Here is an 18407-nt window from a genome sequence, read left to right as displayed (position 1 = left end):
CACTACTTCGCAGTATAAGCATATGCCATGTTGTTTTGCCTATGAGGTTTACCTGGTTTGAAATTGTGTCCTAATGTCACATGTATTTATACGGCTGTGATCCATTAGGCACAGGTTTCATTTAGATAAACAATGCCTGCTGATGTTTTGATTTCTTCAGTGGAGCTACAAGGTGTTAAAGGCTGTAGTTAAAGATCAGGACTCTTTACCTCTGATTCCCTCTGTTTCTGGGTTGGATAGAAATGGGATGCTCTCTGAATGTGACTTACTGCATTTTTGATGTTATCAGACACGCAGCACAACATGCTGTGACGCCTGAGCAGTGAGGGAGATTGTGATGTGCAGAAAGTTGGGACTTGGGCTCCATCTCAGTGACACACTGCAGAGCTTGATCTAAAAAAAAACCCTGAACAAACGTGCTGCTACTGTTATCAGTCTGACCACGTGGCCTTACCTGTGAGTCCTTCAGCAACCATCACATCAACTCGTTGTCAAACCAGTCAGCATCACACAAACCCCACACTGGCACTCACCTCCACATCAGCAGATACTGCGGGGGTCCAAACGCAGGTGTCAGTGGGGGATATGTGAGGAAGTGGACTTCTCTCCCTTTGCTTCTCTCTTGTCTTCCGACGGTTAGATTGGCTCGGACACCGGCTCCGTCGCGCTTCGCGATCCCGAACGACAGCGTTGGCAGGCGGGAAGGCAGCGCTGGAAATTTCTGCAGAGGCTGCTGCACCTCCGCGCGATTTGTTTCCCCTCCTCTCGCGTTTTGCTTTTTTTTTCTCTCCTTTGCCTTCAGCTCTCACAGGAGACAAACTTTTAGAATTTCATGGGGCATTTCTAGCTGTAGAAATCGCTGCCACATCCCTAAGGTACCGTGACTCTTGATGCCGCGCTCCGGTCTGCTCTCTCCTCTGCTCCTCCCGGCAGCAGGCGGGCAGGAGGGCGGTGCGACTGGATTCGTGCGCTCCAGCGGTGCATGCGTGGCGCGGACGGTCAGATCCCTGGATTCACCTGTCATCACAAGACAAAGTGCATCCTATTTAAAATACAACCGAAGATGAGACTGGCTCAAAGGCTGTAACCCTCACACCCAGGAGCGCTAATAAGATTTTTAGGGGAGCCCATATCTTCTCTAAGAGGGGTGCACATTTGTCCAAAGCCCCCTTCTGGGAGATTAGGAGAGAAAAAAAAAAGCAATTAGTTTAGAAACCCTGTAGATGTTTTAGGATGCTCTGGGTTTGAAAAGAAGTCACTGACAAATTCTATGAAGTTAGAGCATAGCTGCCCAAACTTTTATGTCAAAAAATCAATCCAGACCTAATAGAGGTCTGGAGGACTTAATAGAGGTTTCATCCCATGGAGCCTTTCAAAGGCTTTTGTTGCTTTTCTCCATTGTCGAGTGGGAGATAACAGGGAGAGTGAAATTGAACCAACCTTCACTTTGACAGGACCTCTTGGAAACCTCTCAAAGAACCTGGACCCCAGATTAGAAAGCCCCACCCTATATAATGCACATTCTGAGGGTAATTATAAGGGTAATTGTGTATAATGGATGCTTTTGCTTTTAATGTAAGTACATTCTGCTGCCCTCACTTTGATTAAAAAAAATTAATCTTCCATTGATTAATATTTGAGGAGATGTGAGACTGATTCAAAACATGAAGGCATCTCTTACAAGTATTTCACGCTGTGAATTTAACTTTTAGAGGTTTAGATGCTCCAATATACTGTGTGTGTGTGTGTGTGTGTGTGTGTGTGTGTATATATATATATTATATATTTAAATATATATAAAGCTTGATGTCCTTGATGTCTAATGTGTATAACCATAGAAAAAGCCTCCATAACTTGTACTTTGATATAGTGAGTATGAGAATTAAGGCATTAATCAGTGTAGAAAGATGCAATGTGAAAAATATCAGTGTCTGTTTCTAATCACAAGTCATGGTGGGCCTATTTAGTCAAGCGTGATTGGAAAATTTCAGTGAAAATGACTTCACACCAGTGAGCACAGTCAAACACACACACACACAGAATACTGTGGATACCAGCTCATGCTTCAGTTGAGGTCATATTTGGGCTAAGCTGTTTATATGCATATTCATATCCTAATCACAAATACCCCAGCATACATAATTAAGCTGAATACTTTGGATATTATTATGGAAGGAGAACTTAGTGTGACCACAAAAAATAACATTAAATAGGATATCCTGGGTAATATGAGCCTATCCTAGCACATAATCATGATGGGAGCTTATACCAGATGGGAAATGGTGTTTTCATGCCCCAAATGGAAATGTGGAGCCTCCTGAATAGTACTGGGATGTAAATGTGCATAAAAATACCTTCATTATAACGGTTAGCAGTGTGTCATTGTTGAAGTGAACATTTATTTTGGGTACTGACGAAACACACAGCAAGCCAGGCACAGTTGCTCACTATTGTCCGTTAAATTTAGATTCAGAAATCATATCAAGGCTGCCAGTGGTAGAGAAGTTGTGGAAAGTTTAGTCTGAACAGCACAGGCCTGAATATTTAGGCTCTGGGAGATACTTCATTCATGTATTCATAATCCTGCTCTCTCCCAGTAGACATCTGGTGGAGGATGGGGTACATTTACTCAAGAACTGCACTTTAGTACAGTTTGGAGGCACTCTGAGTGAGTCTATTTTCGTTTTACTAGACTTTATAATTTTGCTTCACCACATATCAAAAGAAGATGGTGTACTTTTATATGCTTCTGATGACTGTAGTTGCTAGTTGCAGAGGAAGGTTTAAGATAAGATGAACTTAACTGATCCCATGCGATGAAAGTAGCAAAGAAGCACAAAACAAATGCATTTGAGAAGTAAACTAATAAAAACATCTGTAAAATATCAAGCATGGAATAGAAACGGGAACTTTTTACACCCTATACAACGTGTAAGTGCTGTGTACAGTTAATATGTAAAACATAACATGACTGAAAACCGTGGAGTTGGGTGATAATTCTCTGTGCGTTTGTCACTATGAACCTTGTGATAAATATATTACAGCCACTTTAAGAAATGTATTATTCTTGGAACAAGTGTAAAATGATTGGAAAGCTATGAACACACTTGGATCTATGGAGTATAATTGGTATAATCGCTCAGCCCAGAACACCTTTATCTGGTGAACAATGCTCTTCATTAGAGGTATAGGAATAATAGCAGACTAATAGTTTTGTATATCAGAACACCTCATTGCGAATTATTGCTTATTACTACTGATTTTGAATGCAGGATGATTAGTTTCAAGAATGTAAGTATTTTTCCACCATTGATCTAAAATCTGTACTACATGCAGAAACAGGAGGAAACTGGTATCCATCAGTATCAAAAGCGTTTGTAGTCCAGCTGTACACTAAACCTCCAGAGAGCCAAACCAGATTCTGCTTCCCTGAGGTGTATAAAACCTGCTCTCTCTGCTTAGTTTTGTGCCTGAATTATCTCAGGTCAGAAGAGAGCTCAGGGGCTGGAGAGGGCTTAGGATAAGTCAGAGTGACAATTAGCGGAATGACACATCTTGACACGTCAGACCTCCAAACAGCCACTGATGAATCATAGGAGCCTGTCCAGAAATAGCAGCCCAAGCCTCAGCAACAGAACAGCCAAGCACCCATGTCAACTCTGTTTTTGCAGCCCAACCTGGAACAGTAGGTCGTCTGTGCATGTACAGTTACAGGCTGAATGTATGCATTTGTGTGGCTCTGAGAGAATGTGTGGCTCATTCTCCATAGCCCTGTGGGAAGAACATGCCTCTAACTCTGCAGGTGAATATGTTGTATATGTTCACAGCTCTATAGGCTGACTGTGATTGCAGGCTCTAGCCAAGGGTGCACCCAGGACAGATTGGAAAAGGTGCAAAAATAAGAAAATGAATGTTTGAATAATGATAAGAAAGACAAGCGCTTTATACTTTCAATAACATCAACTCATTTCATCCACTCTAAAACAGATTCTGGGTTGACTCCTCTAAAGAAAACTCTTTCTCTGAGAGGTAGAAATATACCCTGAACCAGTACCAGGAATATTAACATGCAGCATTCCAGATTTCACTATACTGTACCCCTAAATGAACATACACCACCACACCAGAATTGTAAACTGTCCAGACCAGCTGGCAGCTGACTCTGATTGGATTAAAGCCTATAGGATAATGAGTATCCTGAGTATATAGTATATATATATGTTCATTTGGAGAGAAAGTGTTTGCAGGGGATTTCTAAGATCATAGTTTTGGATTTGTTCAGTATATTTGTAACAGAAACAGATTTGAAATATGTAACCATCTTTATGTAGGTCCCTATAAGAAGCTCTTCCCTTACTCATTTAAAAGTATGTCATGCTAATATTTGCATGAAAACCTAAACATAAGGTCTTAAATGTCAAGAATTCAACATGGCTGTTGGGACACCCCCCAGAGGAGATGAGACAATTAATAAAAAGGAAAATAAGAGGAAAAAATGTTAATGTTTAATGTTAATATTTTCTGTTTATTTTATTTTACCAGGGTTATCTATTCTTAGTCTACAGTAGATCATCATTTCAAACGAGTGAATGAATAATTATAATGTCCGCATTTATTATATATGGTGACGTTGTTGTTGATGATTGTTAGGGTTAGTGTTATTCCCTCTGCTATGCTCCACATTTATTATGTAAGAAACTGCTGTAAAGGGCCAGCAACAGGTTTGTGTGAATGCATAAAATACAAGGCAGATCCCCTGGGCAACCATCACACTGCGAGCGTGCCACTGTGTTTAGACTGGTGGAAGTAAACAAGGAAGGATGTTTAGATTATTTTAAGATTGTTACTGTATTTGTTCGTCCTCTTTATTCAAATGATTGTGGTGAAGGGAAGTTGTCTCTCAAATCCAAAGGCAAAATGTGAGGCTCTCCACACTCATGAGAGGTTTTGAATCAAAGGGATGAATTACAGGGTCAAAGGTTACTTCTGCTACAAAAACCAGGATTTTACGGCAACATTTTCTTTTTAACTGAGATTTTTCTCTTAAGAACCAATAATCTACAAAATGCATATTACAAGGAACTTCCTACTGTGGTTGAGGTTGGTTTTAAATGGAATATATTTATATCTTGCATACTCACCATACAATATATTTATGGATACCTATATTATACAGCATATAACGTACTTATTTCTGAGTCTAGCTCTGTTTGTTTTTCTTTTGGCCTTGAATTACCTTTGATGCTGCAACAACCTCATTTCCTCACAAGGAACGCAAATTATTTTTCTTACAGATAGATGGATGGGTAGATGGATAGGCAAATATATCACATACATGAATACATACAGACGTGTACTAGACCTCACATTCGTACATACACACACACACACACACAGTAAATTATTTTCTATGCAGGAAGCAGATGACACAAACTGGGCTCATCCAGCATCATTTGACATCATCAGCTTCACACCTCCTCAGAGACACATGCATGATATTGATCACCGCTTCCCTGATGGACGACAGAAAGATAAACTGGATGGATCTCAGTCAGCCTCTGAACATTTATAGAGATGAAGATTTGAAGATTTTCCGCTCCACGCTTGAACAATCTATTGATACATGGTTTGACAAAGGAACAGAGGAGGAGTGTTTGGGATGGGATCCATCTCTAGTCTGCCACTGTGTGCATTTTTAAAACATAAGACCATCTCGCCAGATCTTGCTAGATTTTTGTCCCGCAGAGGTGGCTCGCAAAGTTTTGTCCAATCAGCATCTTGTTCACACCTGGCAAAGGTGGAAGTGACAGAATTCCAATTGTGAATTAATCACATTCCCCAGAGGAGCTGCCACAATAGTGTTTCTAAACCTGAGCTAGCATATCGCTTGTTGGGTAAATAATTATGGCGGATCAATAATGAGATTGCTCTTTTATATGTTACTGAAACAGAGAAAAAAATTTTAATCACTGGGAGTAATATATCTTAGTACAAAGATTTTCAGAGTAATTTAAAAATAATTTGCAAAATATGTTTATTATCAGTACAGACAACTGAAGACTATTCTGACAGATTATGTCTGTCTGTCTCTACAAAACAATGAGTCCAAAATGGTCTCACAGAAAACTAGAAATAGCCAAAACATAACCACATAGTTGATGTAACCTATAACACCAATAATGATCCTGAAAAAGGGATGGCTCAGTCTTGCTGCTCACAACATTCACAGCTTCATTTGTTGAAGAACTAATCACAAATATTGTTGCTATGTAAACTCTAATACTCTTTGAAACAACTCAATCTCATTTAATTAAACTCATTTAGACTGTGTGTTACTCAGTTGGCAGAACATTTTCTACCAAAGATCCTGAAGAATTTGTACCTTTGTAAGTGCCACTGACCAAAAACACAGTGAATAACTGGTATGAAAGTATGAAACAATTATCTGAGCATCACAATTCAAAAGTGATACTAGTGATGTTTTGATAGTACATGCAGGTAACCTATTGACATGGCAAAGGGACAATAGAATATACAGTATACATATTACGTGTGATCTATCATACTGTGCACATTAAGCAGTCAAAGTTCAGTAAGTGAACTGGCTAATAAAACAAATGAAGACTCTGTCTGTTTTATCCACATACTCTTTCAGAGAGGTTTGGGCCAGCTCCTATGCAATAGTTTGAATTTACGACTTTGGTCTTTGTGCAAAATATGCAAGGTTTCTGGTCATTTTTCAGCTCAGGGAGTAAATGTGGCTACTCCCTCTTGTAGTACAGCACTAAATTGATTTCCTAGACTCAGTCATTATTGGACTACAGAGGAGGAAATGGGGCCTACTGGTAATTAAAAAGTGATTTTTTTTTTTTTGCAGGAATCTTCTGCCTCATTAAAATCTCAGAGGGCAGGTAAGAGGGGGTATTATCTGAGAGGACAGCCAGGTGGTTAACGCCATCCCACTGAAATTCTGAACTGAAATTCTGGCTTTCACAATACAGGAAGCAAGTCCCTTTTCTCACAGTATCATTTATGCAATGAATGATATCTAGTAATTGGTACGAACATCTTGGTTAACATTGTGTTTTTTGCAGGAAGTGAGAGCAGCAGAGCTCCCCATTGAATATTTTTTTCCAAGCTTTCTGCAGGCAGGATGTAAAGAAATCTTGTGAAGAGGTTAAGCCATTGTTAATTCCACAATGCTTAATCGTTCTCCTAAAATAACAGTGAACCAGCCATTCTGGAACACTCGCCAATGGAAAGATTAGCTGGATTAGCACCAGATGATGCGGTCGAGCAGTGATTGCTGTGGGTCTGAATCACGTCAATGTGGAAACTCTGTTTAGATCTGTGTTTGTTAAAAATGCTAATCTCTCCTTATGTTAGAACACGCATGTAAACAATGTCAGTGACAGCATGACAAGGGCATCTTACATCCATAAACCAATTTGTGATTATTTTTGGACAGATTTGATGTATAAAGCAGATACTTTGCATGGATACCACGCCTGAGGAAGGCTTCATCTTTCTACTGTTTTCTTTGAGCTTGGTTCCCAACCTTGATAAAGGAGAGGGAGTCAAAATAATAGATTCTGTGGGGATATGGGGATATGGTTGGATTTTTTTGAAGCACACTTTAAATCTTGGCTGGGAAAGCCACTGTGGGCTTGTTATGGCCGCTCCTTATGAATAACTGTGGAGGTCCTGCAGCCTTAATAACCTCACTAACTCAGTATCCTCTCTTCCTGTCTGTCAGTCTGGTCATCTCCATACAGAGGGACACAAAGCAGCCATACCCTCGGGTGTCCATGAATAGGGATGTTTATAACTGTGTGAGACGATTTGTCACTCCTCAGCGCAACCTGTGTCCTGCAGGAAGCCAAATAATGATTTTAACTGCCCGTCTAAAAGATTGATCTCTCTAATCCTCCCCACCTTTCTTCCTACTGAAAGGTGCAGACTAATTTACAACAGGGCTGACGATGGGCATGCTACGCTTGTGAATGAATGATCTGGCCTCTAGCAAAAAGAGGTAATTTCCTCTTAATGTAGTGCCGTAAACATTTATCATCACGCTGAGCTGACAGCACATCGACACAGTGAGGACGCTGCAAGTGCTTGCTTTAATCTGTGGAGATTTTTACCTCTGATTAGCGATGCGGCCTACAATCACCACCCACCGTGGTTGGTTAATTTTACCACCACCTGCAGCAGTAACTGTTGGTTTGGGAGGTGTTATAAATACATATAAATCCTTAGGCAGTGCAAGGGCACAACTTAAGATAAGCTTCAGTTACTGCCACCAGGGTGTAGAGGAAATATCAAAATGTGCTATTTGATACTATGACAGAGGGAAAGACGAGCTGAAACCAAAGCATTGAGTGAGGCTTGATGCCAGGCTATCAAATTACATAATGTAATTATATTGACAACCCAGCTTGTGCTGACACTTTGGGATCTGTAATATTCTAGTGATTTGGGAAAGCTAGGACTGTTCATTAAGCTTGGGGATAAATAATGTACATTCACTCATTATAAGAGGGGCATTTGCACATGAATATATAATGTACTGAAACAAAGAAAACACTTTAAACAATTGTGCACAGGCAGTAAAGCAAGTAAAGGGAAAAGAGAGTAGAGGTTGGTCACTTACACTCTATGCAGCCAAAACAATGTATTTGTTGCATCTGTACACAATAGAACTGATAATAAATCACATATAGTATAAGGTATCATTTCTAACTCATGTAGACTACTGTTAAATCAGCTCTATCTTTATGAAACTTTTTGTTTAACAGTGTATAATTCATGGCACAACAGAAAAACTTCTTCACAAGGTGACAGACTCTATATACTGTGCTAAACATGTTAGAAAACAATTGCCTAACCAGCTCTGAGGTCTCCAAGGTCTGGACCTCAGTAATTTTTTTCCGCTCAGGCTGACGTTTCACATTGTGTGTGTGAAAGAACATGATTTTATCTTGTGAACAAAAGTGTTCTGACATCGTTATAAATTCCCCTGCTGACGCATTTATTAGGGTAATGTCAGAACATGCCCTCAGCAGAACAGTCAACAATTCTGAGCAAATTGTCTGCAATAAGACAGACTTTCTACAGCCAGTTATAACTTATTTCTCAGTGATAAGCGACTGTGTATCTGTCTCATCTGATAACAGGGTTTCCAACTTTGGGTACCTGGCTTGAATGAGACTTTGATGCCATGGGCTTAATCACATGTATGCACACTAAATTCACAAGCACATATTTGGACTCAATTCACCATCATAGTTTTAAAAAGTATGCAGCTGCTAATATGTGTCAGGAGCGGGACCTTAGGTCTAAGATTTAAGGATATAGCCGGACTGCCACACTGGGACTTCAACCTAGGAAAATACTCACAATTTCACAATATAATACTAACCCAACAAAAGGCACAAAGTTTCATTCACTGATGAAAGTCAAAGACAGTGTTATTTCCAAAATCAAAACTGCACTGTTTTGTTGAATTCACATGTATTAAAAGCAAACGAACACAAGAACCTATCATCCTTCAGACGTATTGCCAATACATAAACACACACACAAATCTACACATGAACACACACCCTGTCTTCCTCTGAACTGCTAATGCCAGTCTCTCTTCCTCTCTCTCTTGCCTTCTCAAAGTTTCTCATTAAACTCATCATCTGGAATAACAAAGTTTATAAGTAATTCTTGAAAGCATACATAGTAGCTAGCTAGGTTGCATAGAAAAACCAAGGACCATTGCGACATGTTCTTTTCATTCTCTCTGCTATGCACTTGATGTTAGAGAGCTAATGTAAGCTAGCTAGCTGTTTACATAGCTTAAGCATTTTTAAATGTATCTCTGTACCCAGAGAGCATTTATTCAAACAATTATTATATAATGTTAGATTGTTAACCCCTGGTTTACTAATTAATTAATCCATGATTTTTATGTCCAAGAGACTTACCTTCAGCTAGGTTAGTCTAGAGTGTGGCTTGCTTGTTGAGCGCCCTCTGGGATATCGGCTACTTAATGTTAAGTTTTTGCTAGTCACGCAGCAACTCCCGCCCTACTGTGCTGTGATTGGCTAGTACTCGTCAGCTGTCTATCAACACGGTAGATAACCAATCAAAATACGATCACTGGTTCCGCTTGTTGTGACGTGGGAACTGTTGGGCAGTGTGAGAGCGTAACAGCGTGAGATTGAGAGTGAGAGCGTTTGTCACACACCGGAAGCGTGAGAGTCGGACTCCCTGCTGACAGTCAGAGGGACAAGAAGATAACTTGCCAGCGGTGAGTAACATTTTAGTGTCAACTTTTAAGTGAGCTCTTTTTTGATAGGTACTTATTACATGTGTGCCATGTTCATGTATCTGTCGAACCGGTGCATTCACAGCCTGTATCAGACAAACGTTAGCAAGCTAGCTAGCTAATTAGCTAGCTAGTTAGCGCGGCTTGCTAGCAGTTCTTAATTTGTAAAACATTAGGTCCTGGGTGCTGATCTGGTGTGTCAGGCGTAGCCAGCTACTAACAATACTAAAGTTGTCACAACAGGTTGCTTGCAGTGTCTGTGGTGAATGGATTCTGGTAATTTGTGATGTTGCCTTGTGGATTTACCGACAAGAAACTTCTTTAGCTCATGTTTAGGGGTGCACCAATGCTTTGTTTTCCTTTGGGTTCATGTGTGACGAAAATAATAATATCATATGCAATCAGATAATGTTGTAGTTATGTATTAACTAGTTTTCAGAGTATTTTAAACTATTTGTCCTAAAAAGCAATTTTCTGTTTGTAGAATACCCTGTGATTCACATGCATTAAATATTCACCAGCATGCAGGGAATTACATGTCTGTAACTCCAAGTTCTCTGGGAAAAAGTAAAATGCACAAGTGCACAGCTATAAAATACACCCACTCTTCTTATGCCGCTGGTCCTCAGTTTAAATTTTGCCCTGGTTATGGCACTGTATATACATCAACATGGCATGGAACAACATTAGCATTGATTTGGAGTCATGCTTCTGTCCAGTGTTCACTCTTCTCTGTAGCTCTGGAAACAAATATTTGGCTCTTTAGCTGCTTCACCAGCTAGTTGCTAGAATATAATAGATCTTTATTGTCATTGTTTAAAAAAAACTACTAAAGACCTTTTATTATTATAATTTTTGCACTACTTTTGTATATCACTATCTCACTGTATTTATCTCTGACTTATTTTATATTTATTGTTTTTGGCTATTTTTATCTTATGTGGTAGAAATGGAACATGAGCTCATACATACCAGCAATCCCATGCACATTGCAAAGTAATTTCTCACAATGTTAATGTAGAGAAATAAGCAGTGTAATTTTATTAACCCAATAGAATTTTAAAAATGTATGTATGAGCACTCATAGTTGATGGTTGCTATATACTTATGGCTTTATGTTACTTTGCCTATAGAATGATCTCAACTGGTGCCATGCAGGTATATTGAAAAAGAAAAAAACATCCCTGGTATTTTGCCAGTACCCTAAGCTTAAGTATCAGGATCAGTATTGTGAGAGAAAAAGTGGCATCAATGCCTCTATACTTAAATAGATAAATTGAGAAATGTCATTTTAATGTCAGCTCAGTGGTGCTGTTATATTCTGCGTCTCTGAAAATCCTCGGCAGGATTTTCTCCTCCCACTCTAAGGCCAAATGTTCATCAAGAGAGCCAAGAGGAGGCCTGCCTCCCCTGTGGTTGTTGACAAGTCTGAAGCATATTAAATCCAGTGTCACCAGGAGATCAATACGTACTGAAAGTGTTGACGCATGTCCACTGGGGTGACGCCGTGTAGGCGTGCATTTGCATTACTCTGTGGTCGACTACCTGTGCCAGTGTTAAAGTTCACTGCCTGAGATTGGGGTGGATCAATCTTTGTTCTGTCAATCACAGTAAGACTCAAATAAGCAATTTTAAGCTGAGTGCATTTGTTGACCTGATGGGGGAGGTGGAGGTATCATTATCATCTAAGCCTTCGTTATCTTTGATGCAGATGCAGTTGACATCCGCAATTAACTTGTCTTTCTTATAAAATCTAAATAATTTTTGCTGGAAAGAGACTCTTTGGTTGCTGTTATTAATGTGGATTTCAATGAACTGGGAAAAAAAATCAGAATTGTAATTTGGCACTAAATAATCTGAAGAATACAGCAAATAAGAGAATAAGCAACAACCTTCAGGCTACCAACAGCAGCCCTGTACACAAAATCCAGATCATCATTTCATATTACTTACACTACAGTTCTCATAAAATCTTTCTATTTTGGTGTGTCTTGGACTACTTATAGCTGATATTTGGTACCCTCATTAAAGTGCTGTATATCCTAATGTGATTTTAGGAATGTATGCAGGATCTTTTATCAGACTATTAGCAGAGCTCAGACACTACCAAACATTACAGTCCCTGAGGTCTGATAAGAAATAGTCTTTATGCCCTCCACCGCTACTGCATGTGTAAAACTACAGAATCTGCAATTTGCAAAAAGTTTTTTTCCCGAGCAACTTCCACAGCAAAATGAGGTGACAGAAAGTAAGGCAGACTGTGAAATCCAATAAATATTCATTACTTGACTTGGGAAGCGCTCAGGATATGAAGTACAGTTCCTTAAAGAACTTGACTGGGCAGATTAGAAGGATGGTGACAGGAATGGGAGTGAGGTTATAGTGATAATGATGATGAAGATAATGAGGATGGGGTAATAATTACGATGATAATGATAATGATCATGAGCAGGGTGACCTTCATACGCACCTGTTTAATGCGATGCATAACCTTTTCACAGATTTGTCTGTGGAATAGCACAAGAATTACCTGTGAACACTGTCAGTATATTGCAAAAGGCTAATCCATAATCCAAACATACTATTATTGTAATAACAAGACTAATAGTTGTTAGTAAGAAGCTGTAATTATCATTAAAAAAAACAAAAAAACAGTTGATATCCAAAGTTCTCACAATATTAAAGTTAACATGCTGATGATTAGCAGGTGTAATGTTAGCCGTGCTCACCATCTCAGTTACAAGTTATGATGTGCTAATTAGCACGAAACACAAAGTACAGCAGAGGCTAATAGGAATGTCATTAGTTTTGCAGGTGCAGGTGCTGAACCAAATTAACAAATTAAAATGTGCTGAGAGGAAAAATAAGAGGATCATCAAACTCTGTAAAGTTCAAACTAAATTACTATTTCATTGTATTTATTTAGATATTTTTGCTTTTGCCATTGCCAAGGCGGAGCATGTGTCGTATTTGTCCCACCAGCATGCCAGTCAATACAGCTAAGAGCATTTAATGTTCTGACATTATTTTTGATGGAAGCAGCCAGGTGTAGCTAGGCCCTGCCACAGTGAGATGACATCCTCATTCTTAATCTTCCCCACAGAACACCAGTTGATTGGTTTTTCCAACCAACAGAAACAACCATCAGCAAACAACAACACAAAGCCTGTTTGAATCTCTAAAACATTATGTAAAAAGGTGTTTGGACAATATGAGAGATAAATGAAGACAATGCCACCAGTTTGTTGAATTTAACACCTGGTAATGATTTGCACAGACAATGTCAAATTTAGCAAAGATGGAGAGAAGGTGTAAAAAATACACTTGCATCGTATTCACGCTTGTTCACAAAGTTGTAGATCAAACAGGGTCTGACCCTGTTTTCTTCACTTCACTGCCTGTCCTCCATGCCTGCTGGTTAGCCATGATGGTAATGCACCGTCTGCAACAAACCATTGTAAATTAAATGAAGTAATTAACGTAATTGCCAGAAATCTATGTCGCTATTAAGTTGCCACTCTGTAAGAGTAATCATTTGCATCTTATCCACTTAATTGATTGGCGCAGTACATCACAAACACAGAGGCCCTCTCATCTTATCTCCCCACTGAACTGTTTCTTTCTCATCACTTTAAAGAACACATCATCAAAATATTGTCTCATTTTAGATGCCTCTGTTTTGTGTGTTCATCCCACTGAGGTAGTGTTAACAATGAAGCCTGATAAAACCAGCTTCACAATCCAGTCCTCTCAAAATTGTAGATAACTGTGTTATTCAAATGTCATTTTATTCTGCAGAATTTCAAAGAAAAGCTGAAGCTTTTCTTCCTGTATGAAGGGCTCACTCTGGTTTATCTCCTTCTGGATCTTATCTGGATCTCTCAATGGGTTCTGGTCCAGTCATGCTGCTTTCATCTCTGAAGAAAAGGACTCTATCTGAAATTTGAAAAGCAAAAGCACTTTGTGCTGCTGCTGTCAGCTGAGGAAATGTCAGCATCAGTGTTTTTTTTTCTTGTTTTTTTTTTTTTTACTATTAATGATCCAGATAAATCTAAGTTGCTCATGGAGCCAGCTGTGGGTCTGTCCCTTTGTCACAACAATATGTGTCCGCTGACAGCCAGAAGACATTTTGGTTATGGATTCACAGCTGACAAAGTGCTTTTGTTCCATTTTCACTGTGACATCTATGTTAATTTACCAGTCCTACTTTGTGTGTCTTCTTCACCTTTCTGCCTTCAGCGGTGTTAGATTGCTGTGACAATATATTTTAAAGAAACACCCATTGTTTACTTCTGTGTCATGCTATTGCCTCCTCATAGCCCCAAATCTCTGCCAGAAGTTATTTAGCAATTTACTGGAGAAGCGAGTACTGTTTGTAAACCACCAGTTTTCCCCAAATAGTTCCAGCAACTAAAAGTCCCTTTTGCACATTTCTGTTTTTGTACCACATCTTAAGAACTGTGACGATTAGGCAAAATGTTAACATTTTTCACTTGCAAGGAAACACAGTTACCATGTTGTTGTTTGCTTTTATTCTGTGATGTCTGCATAGCTGTAATGAACGGATGCACTTTTTTTGGGATCAGGAGCAGGCCTTGAAGTGTGGCAGTTCGGAACAACTGCAAATTCTTTTGATGTGGTTGGATAACATGTTGAAAGTTTTTCCCAGGCATACCCTCGCCTTTATGCTGAACATATAGCTCAAGGGCAGAAATGTGAATTAGGTTGCTTGAGTGGTTTAAGAAGTTATGAGCGTTTGGATACATTTTGACGTGTTTCTCAGCAGTGACTCTAAGTCTCCACTGGACTGGAAATGTCAAAAGACACTTAAATGATGTTCAGTGGAGTATACCTTTGAGTCAAAACCTGCCATGACCAGAAAGACTAAACTAGTCTTTTAAGATTTCTCACCAGAACTGCAGTCAAACTGACTTCTCAATTCCTTTTGACAACACCTTGCTGCGTATCAGACCACAGTACTTATCAGTTGCCTCTGGCCCTGTTTTGTCGTCCTTGATGCTCTTCATGCTGCTCAACATCTGAAGGAGAAAAAAAGAAAACCTTCTTGTGAACCAAGCCCCAAGGTTGATGAATCCCATCTCTATAGATTTCTAAATCAATGTGTTTCTGTCAGGTCGTACAGTTTGGGCGTTTCTCTGCTCTGAAAGCATGAAAGCACCCCTGTGTTTAGGCAACTCAGCTCCCTAACACCGTCCAATCACAGTCCAGCCGAGAGGAACCAGAGCAAAGTGGATGTCAGCATGCCTCTGTGATGATGGATGGGCCTCACTAGAGAGATGATGGATGACCAGGGTGGCCATGTTTGTTTCATATCATGCAGAATGAGTTACTATGGCAATGCTGCTGCTCCAGTGACCCCTGGTTGACCTGTGTCAAAAAGAGAAGTCAGCCATGACTTTGGCTGCCTGCTGGATGACAGATACAGCCAGGCAGTCTAGAAATACGCTCATGTTTGACTGAGGAAAGGTTTTGTGAAAGCATTAAAAATGAATTAATTTTGTCATTTTTCTTGGGCTTCTAAAACTATACCCACTTGTAATTGATTGTGGACTAATGTTTGTTTTCTTCTTCTCAGCACAAAACTCCAATAAGTTGTGCTAATTAAACACAGAGGAAGTAATTAAAAAGTCCCACTATCTGCAGTGAGCAGGCTGCATGTCTCACTGAGACGTGCGATAAATACGGAGGAAGTGACTTTTATTTTGGTTTCAAAGTCTTTTTGAGGGCCTTGTCACAATAAAATTGCATTCCTTGACAAATTATCATCGAATGCATTGAACAATGTAACATAAATTGTGGCTAAGGGACTTAATTTCCTTTTTTTCTTACATTATGTAATTAGAGCATGTGTGAATAAAATGCATTTTTAAATGTCCTAACAGCATTAATTTCCCTTTTATTTTACACTTAAAGGCTCAACTGCTTGCATCTCAGTCTCAGTAAAGCAGTTCATTAGGAGACTGTTTCCTCAGCTGACCCTCAGCTCTTAAGATCAGCCTGCAGATGCTGTGATTTTCAATCCAACTTTGTGTTTTTCATTTTAGCAGAGGAAATAACCATAATTTAGTGTAATTGTGAATTGTCCCTTAGCCTCTAAAATAATTGAGGACTTACTAATTTTTAGTCTCAGTTTGACTGATGTGACACCAGCCAGACAATGTGCACTCTGCACATATGCTTCTTGCAGAGGTCTGTTATGATTAAAAATTGTAACTTTAGTTCTTGGTGATCAAACGTAGAACTTTGAAATGGGTCAGGCTTATATATTATAGAGACACTTTGTCTGAAATATATTTTCTTTCTATTCCTTCTCGGTTTTTAACTCACTGCTGCTATAATGATCCATTTTCGACATTTAAATGACCCTTGGGATCAATGAACGAGGATGAACTTCATCCCATGCTGGAGAGACCACAAGTGTATTTAATCACCTCTTTACATACTTGAGGAATTTTGTTAGCTTTAACAGCTGTGCCATATTTAAAAGTTACGAAATTACATGAGAAGATGCCCGAAGCAGAAGAAACCAGATGATGCACCATAAAACAAACAATAAGACTTTTTTTCTTTCAGTTTAGCGCTGATGTGTTTTTGTTTCACTGGGCACAGAAATGATTGTTCCTATAACCAGCCTGGCCTCAGATGGTTTCTGAATTTCTTAGTAATTTCAGCATTTTCTTTAACCTGCTTGTAGCACAAGATTGATGATGTTTACTGCATCTAGAAGATTCACGCAATATTAGAAAAGTATAATAAAGCTCTATTTGTTGTAGACAAAAATCACTGTATAATTAATGAATTGCCCCCCAACCATATGTTTTGTTGAACACATTTGCACAAAATAATGAAATTTTCTGCCCTGAAAACATTTGTTTGTTACTTCCTGTTTTTCCAAAGTAAAACTTGAAAGTTTAACGTTCCTCCATAGATTCCACCACTACCTCTGTTTCTGTAGCCTGGAGGATTATATGAAAGTGTATATTGTGTGGAAGAACACAAAGAGGAAGTTATGGCAAAAACAGCTTCTTTATTAGAAGTTCATACATGGTTAGTGTTACCAGCAGGCATTTATCTTCTCAATGTGGGAAGTAATAATGGAATCTTTACTTAAATTATAGCCTGGAAAGATTTTTCTAAAGACTAAAAAAGACTGAAAATGAAACTAACTGCAATAACTGGAAATCACTTCATGTCTCCCAGGTAATATCATGGCTTCACTTTCCATTCAAGCAGCAAAATGTCTGGTATAGTCCTCTCGCAGACGCCCTTCTTTCATTACAGAATTATCTGCACTTACTATTAGACATCCATTACAGCTGCTTTTCATGTTGCGGTTCATTTTGCAGCAGAGTGACTCCACTATTTCCACCATGAACTCTGCTGTGTCGTCAACACAAAGACATTGCCCTCAAGCAATGTGAGCAGGGCGCAACCTTGAAATACAAATAAGAAATCTTCAAAACCTGGCTCCCACTGAGTCCAAGTTAGACAGACATAGGGTGTGTGTGTATGTGTGTGCATGTGACGGCTTAGTACCCTTTGAGAACCACCTTGAGTTTTCAACCTTTAAAGTGAAGTGAGATTAGTTTGGACAGAATGAGGATACAGTATGTTAAGGTTATTGGAAGAGCTATAGTTAAGGCATATGTCTCCCTCCAATGTCATCGTAGGTCCATTAATATTTGCTTAAGTCTAGAAAACAAAATGAGTTAGAACATGATCAATGATAACAATAGTGGAAAAACCTGAACTAGCAAATTTAACAACATACATTTGGTGTCCTCTAAGAATTGAGTTAGTGTACAGGAACATTAAGGGTTAACGTTTCAGGAGTAAAATGTTTCTGGAAAGGTCCTCACGTGTATACTGATGCAAATGTGCGTCTATGTTCATTTGTGTTAAGAGCAGGGTGGTGTTGTCTGATGACAAGATAAATGCTGACTACCCTGACAGGCTCTCTGAAAGTAAGCTGAGCTGCTGCTGCTCTGAGCAGGCCAAGTGCTCACGCTGCTGCTGCATTATTATTCATTCCCCGGACTGTGTTCAGAAGTTGTGTATCTAATGACGG

At 39.2% G+C, this 18407-nt stretch overlaps 1 protein-coding gene across 1 annotated transcript in view; it reads right to left on the bottom strand.

The window, feature by feature from the left end:
* mgat4c (mgat4 family member C) overlaps positions 1-10069 on the bottom strand; it is a 96548-nt gene extending 86479 nt beyond the window's left edge. Inside the window, exons 1-2 of the mRNA XM_018672578.2 lie at positions 9975-10069; positions 534-1017 (exon numbers count right to left, since the gene is read on the bottom strand). The gene's annotated coding sequence lies outside the window, so the exon portion shown is untranslated. The remainder of the gene's footprint in view (positions 1-533; positions 1018-9974) is intronic.
* Positions 10070-18407: the final 8338 nt, after the last annotated feature.

The sequence above is a fragment of the Lates calcarifer genome, linkage group LG10 (genome assembly GCF_001640805.2).
Source record: "Lates calcarifer isolate ASB-BC8 linkage group LG10, TLL_Latcal_v3, whole genome shotgun sequence".
In the NCBI taxonomy this organism is placed as follows: Eukaryota; Metazoa; Chordata; class Actinopteri; family Centropomidae; genus Lates; species Lates calcarifer.
The sequence above is the reverse complement of the archived record's forward strand: the minus strand, read 5'-3'. Positions and strand labels throughout refer to the sequence as shown.